A 6282-nucleotide genomic window follows, 5' to 3' on the forward strand; every position below is an offset into this window, starting at 1 on the left:
GCTGCCCTGAGTGCGGGAAGACCTTCAGCATTTCCTCTGTCCTGCAGAGGTACCAGCGGGTCACACAAGCGAGAGGCCATTCTCCTGCCCGAATGCGGGAAGGCCTTCAGCTATTCCTCCGTCCTGCTGACCCACCGCCGGGTCCACATATTGGAGAAGCCCTTCAGCTGCTCCAGGTGCGGGAAGGCCTTCAACGATACCTCTGCCCTGCTGAGGCACCAGCGGGCCCACACCGGGGAGAGCCCGTTCTCCTGCCTCAAGTGCGGGAAGGGCTTTACCCAGGCATCCCACCTTCGGGTCCATACCGGGGAGAGGCCCTTCCCCTGCCCAGAGTGCGGGCAGGCCTTCAGCAATTCCTCCCACCTGCTGAGGCACAGGCGGGGACCATATCGGGGAGAGGCCGTTCACCTGCCCCGAGTGCAGGCGGAGGTTGTCATCATTCTGCACCTTGCAGAAGCACCAGCGGGCACACCAGTGCTCCCAACAATCTGATTCTGCTGGTGAAACTGCTGTGGGTCGCTGCGAGGACTGAACCCCTGCCCATTCTGACAGTGCTTATAGCGGGAGAGTCGGTCGGAATTTTTGGTTTTATGCCGTCGTGCTCCCCACCCCCGCAACTTTGCTTCCAGTGGGCACTGCTGCTCGTTGAGACCAGGAGCTGTTCTCTCTAGTGTTTTCTGTCCAGTTAAAGAATTATTGGCTCTGTCTGGGAACGAGCCCCAGTCTGTAAGAAATAGCTGAATACTTCAGGGTGTCCATTCACATTCAGCAGTGACTTTCAAATTAAATTTACGGTTATGTGCCTGTGAACAACTCATCATCGAAGAATTGCCCAACGGCTTGGCAATCCATTGTTGGGAATTGATTGCTTCAATTGATAATTTTAAAAATTCTCTTCCTTAATTTACCCCTTAATTTTGTGTCTATGGGATGGTGGAGGACTTGATCATGAGGCTTAAATCATCGCTATTAACTGGATTATCTTGTTTAACTTTGCCCTAGTAAATTTGCGGTATTCATAATTGTTTGTTCTTGTTTAACTTATAATTCTGGTGTGCAAGATGTCTTCATCAAGTGTGGCCCTCTTGATGAAACTGCTGTGGGTCACTCCCAGGACTGAGCCCCTGTGCATTCTGACAGTGTGTTTGTGCAGTGGGAGAGTCAGTGGGCTTTTTTGTTTTATGCCCTTGCCCCGCCCTGCCCCGCCGCCAACTTTGCTTCCATTGGGCGTTGCTGCTTGTTGAGCCCAGGAGCTGTTCTCTCGAGATTCTACTGTCAGTTAAAGAATTGTTGGCTCTTTCTGGGAATGAGTCCCAGCCTGTAAGAAATTGCTGAATACTTTGGGGTGTCTCGTCACATTAAGCAGTGACTTTTAAATTGGATTTACAGTGACGTGTCTGTGAAAAACTCATCGTCCAAGTATTGCACAAAGGCTTGGCAATACATTGTTGGAAACTGTTTGTTTGAATTGGTAAGTTTTAAAAAAAAATTCTTTCTTAATTTGCCGCTGAAATTTCTGTTTCTGAGATGATGGGGGACTTGATCAAAGGGTTTAATTCATTGCTATTAATTAGATTATCTACTTAACTTTGGCCTAGAAAAGTTGCCGTATTTATAATTGTTGGTTTTTGTTTAAATTATAATGTTGATGTGCAAGATCTGTTCTTCATCAAGTCTGGTTCGGAACAGTTGAGAAATTGAGGGACATTGCATGTTTTAATTTCACTGTGTTGTGAATCTGGTGAGAGTGACATTCATTTGTAATTGGTTGCTTACCCTTAGTTGTAATGTCTTTCACCCCAACTATTCACTATGGGAGTGAGTTCCACAGTCTCACCACACTCTGAGGTTTTTCATGAAATCTTTAGTACAGAATTGGAAGGGAAAGTGTTGACGAGGGCAGAATATAGGGTCTTAACTGCAAAAGCCAGGAAGTCATTTGACAAAGTAAAACCATGACAATGTAGGGACAAATAAGGAACTTTGACAGCAATGAAGAGGTCACACGTCAGATTTCAAGACAATGGTCGTGACAAAAAGAAAAAGTACTCTGCTGATATTGGATATTGTAATTAAGCAAGTTTCGAGATGCTGCAGTTGGTTGAATATGATGACGTAAGAGATGAAATAACCAAAACCACGAATGTAATTTGATGCCGGTAACCATAAAGCAAGAGTATACTGTTGATTGATATAGGTCAATTGCGTGCAAGTAGGCCGTTCAGCCCATCGAGTCAACATTGACTGACCGTCCCACCCAAAACCAGTTCGTTACTCTATCTCTGTAACCCTGCATCTCCCATGGTCAATCTACACTCACCTGCACATCCTTTGGACTGTGGTAGGAAGCCAGAGCACCAGAGGAAACCAACGCAGACACAAGGGGAGAATGTGCAAACTCCTCACAAAGAGTCGGCCCGAGGGTGGGTTCAAACTCAGATCACTGATGCCGTGAGGCAGCAATGCTATCCACCGTGCCACCACCACATGCTGCTCTCTAAAGAAGTGAATTTCAAAGACTTGGGAACACTTGAGAGAAAAACAAAACTCTCCTATCTTAAATGAGAGGCTAGTCTCTGGCTAGAAATGAGTGGACATTACATTTACATTAAGTCCTCTCCAGATGTTATACAGCTTCATCAGATCATCTGTTTCTTCTAAACGCAAATTGATACAAGCCCAGCCTGACATCCCCTTGTCCCCGATTATCAGTTGAGTAAATCAGCGACCCTCGACCTCACTGGCATGACACAGGATGCCCTCAATCCAAGTTGACCTTAATTGTCTAACCTCTTGACGCCCACGCCACCATGTGGTCAGCCGCAACTCAGCCCTGAACGAGAGCAGAGGAATTGAATAGACAGCAGTGAGGTGGACATTGCATTCCCAGAGAATATAGTTCAAGTAAGAAAGTTGTTCAGCTCACATTCAGATCATTGCAGGGATCATATCTCCTCTCATTTAAATATCTTAGATCCCAATAACGGTCTAGTTTTGTTGTACATTGTGTGTGTTTGACCTGATTTTCTGTTGCTGTCATTCCCATTAGGGTGTGTGAATTCAGTACCAGATAATAGGCTCAGTTCTGAATTATCCTTGAGGATTGGTGTAGAACGTACTAAGTGTCAGTCATAATGGAAGAAGCTGTGCTGTTTATTTAACCCTTTGCTGTCATTGTCCTGGGACTCAATGAATGGGGAAGTGTAGAGGGAGTTTTACTCTGTATCTAACCCAATGCTCTCTCTGTCTTGACAGTGTTTGTTGGGGACAGTGTTGAGGTAGCTTCACTTTCAATTTAAGAGTAGAGGAAGCTTTATTCTGATTGTAATCCCATGCTGTCCTTTTCCTGGGAGTGTGAGATGGCATCTGTAATTGAAGTGAATGCAGACTTGCTGTGGGAGTGGAGGGTACTTCTACCTGAGCACACCCATCTTTGAGATTGCTGTGCTAATCAAGACAATCTCAGACACCTTCATTCACTTTTCCAACCAACCACAGGGTGGTTAAGGATGGTATAAATGCAAGCATTGCCAGCGATGCCCACACACCATGCATGAATAAATACTTTTTGTTTAAAAGTTACATTCACGTTCCAAACCATCTAATGTATGATTACTTACATGGAAAATTCCTGTCAGTTTGGAATATCATTTTAAAACATAGGAATGTGTCAACCATGTAGAAATATAACAAGAACAACAAATGGAGAAGTTAACAGGTAATGAGCAGGACCAGAATGCTGAGTCAGTCTGACCTCCATGGCTGAGAGAGTTCTCCCAGATGTTGAAGTTACACCAGTGCCTTTTACTCTTGCAGCTTGCCAAAAGTTTGTCCCCGATGTAAGATCATTCAATAACCCGAAGAACTAACTGTTTTTATCTCCATAGCTGCTGCCAGACTTGCTGAGTAATCCCAGCCCTTCTGCTTTATTCTTTTATCGGATTTGAGCTTCCCTAAGTCAGTGTAATAAAGAACTGCAATGCTGGAGATCTGAAACACAAAAATGCACCAATTGCTGGAGAAACTCAAAAGGACTGGAAGCACAAGTGGAGAGAGAAGCAGAGTTAGCATTTCAAGTGCTGTGACCCTTCTTCACAACTGTTCTGGACGCATGCCAGGATATTTACTCTGTTTCTTTCTTTCTCTCTCTCCACCGGTGTTCCCAGACTGGCTGAGTTTCTCCAGCAATTTCTGTTCTGACACTTTAACAAGGTTGATGTTTGGTATCCATCCTTAAGTGCAAGGTGTCTTGCTTATGCCAATTCAGAGAGCAATTTAAGAGTCAACCACATTGCTGTGTGTCTGGAGTCACATGTAAGCCAGACCAGGTAAGCATGGCAGTTTCCCTCCTGAAAGGACATTGGTGAACATGGGCTTTTATGACAATTGACGTCAGTGCCATCGATACCATACTGAGACTAATTTTGTGTTCCCCATTTATGATTTGAATTATTCACATCTCACCTCTTGCTGTGGTGGGATTTGAACTCATGTTCCCTGGATTACTCATCCTGTGACATTATGTCCACACTGTTGTTTCCCATCCTTTGCTATTTTGTGTTTGCTCTTTATGTCTTAGTCCTCAGATGTTTGGGAAATTGAACCTGTTTAAAAGATTGCCCTAAACCTGCCCCTTTGACCAAGTCTTTGGCCACCTGTCCTAATCTGTGCTCCACTCTTGTGATTTTTAAAGGAATTCTCATTATGTTCACGTGAAGCACTTTGAGATAGTTAACTGTACCACAGGTATTATTTGAATGCAGCTTGTATCCCTATCTTAATATCTGAAAATAGAGGGTCATATTTTAAAAGTAGAAGACAAAAATGAGGATGATTTTTTTTCTTTCTGATGGTTGTGTGTCTTCCTCAAAAGGCAGTGAATTCAAAATCTTTAAGGCAGAGGTAGACAGGTTCTTGCTAACCAAGTGGGTGACAGATTGTCGGGGATGTGGAGGAATGTAGAGCTGAGGTTGTATTCAGATCAGCCATGATCTTATTGAATGTTGCAGTAGGCTCGTAGGGCCGAGTGGCCTACTCCCGCCCTTTGTATCAAGCAGTCTGTGTCTCCCCTCTTGTAGCTATGAACTGGATAATTCCTTTCCAATATTGCGCCTTGTAGACAGTTAAGTGAACACCAGGTGACCTCCTATTGGGAGCAGGCATATTGTAGCAATTGCAATATTTCTTGTGTTAATTTTGTTGCTTCTTACTCAGTAATGCTGAGAATCATCTAAATAAAAACCAAAACACTTCTATAATTATCGCACCAATGGAAGTGTTGGTTTGGATGTAACATTGTTGAATAAGCCATTCCCAGCTTTTCCACAATTCTGTGTTTAAAGCCCTCGAGTCTGGTTTCTACCCCTGAAACAGTTCTTATCAAGGTCATATTTGACATCCTTTGTAACGGTGATAGGGATGAACATTCCCTCGTCGACCTGCGGACAGCCTTGATCAGGGTTAATGACAGTACTGACCCTCTCCAACATCACTGTATGCTCTGGGAGGGTCTGCTTTTAGCGTCTTCCGTTCTTATTTATTTAACCGTAGCTGCTGGTGTTGGCATCTATACTGATGATATCCAACTGTGCCTGAACACCACTTCTCTCCCGACTCCTCTGTCATTCATAATTTACCAATAATTTCATCTGAATGCCTGCCCAATTTCCAGCATTGGATAACCATAAACATTCCCTTAGTTAAATATTGTGAAGTGTGAAGTCATTGTTTTAGTCCCCAAGTTCGACCTGAGCACCCCCCGCCCCTCCCCCAACCCCAGTAACTCTGTTGACATCCTTCTTGTCACATTTAAAACTCGGATCGATAGATTCGTGATCAGTCGGGGGATGAACAGTTCTAGGGAAAGGGCAGGAAAGTGGATGTGGGGAATGCCAGATCAGCCACGATCCTACTGAATGGAGGAGCAGGCTCAAGAGGCTGAATGGCGTATTGCTGTTCCTATTTCTTGTGGATCCCGAGCCCTTACCTCTGATACAGGGCCCTGGCTTCAGTATGTGCCATTACTGAGAGTGCTGATGTTCCCTTGTGTAATATCAACAACTTAGCAGCTGCTGAAACCTCTTGCTCCTTTGTTACCTCTGAACACAATATGCCAATGTGTTCAGGGGAGGCGATGGCCACTTTATTGTCACCAGACCATTCACCCAGGTAATGTTCACGGGACTTGGGTTCAAAACCTGCCACGGCAGATGTTGGAATCTGAATTCAATATAAATCTGCAATTAAGAGTCAAATGATGAAATCGTTGTGGTTTGTTGTAAA

The sequence above is a fragment of the Chiloscyllium plagiosum genome, unplaced genomic scaffold, assembly GCF_037043375.1.
Source record: "Chiloscyllium plagiosum isolate Xiang-an unplaced genomic scaffold, Cpla_swu_hap1 HiC_scaffold_27, whole genome shotgun sequence".
Taxonomy (NCBI): Eukaryota; Metazoa; Chordata; class Chondrichthyes; order Orectolobiformes; family Hemiscylliidae; genus Chiloscyllium; species Chiloscyllium plagiosum.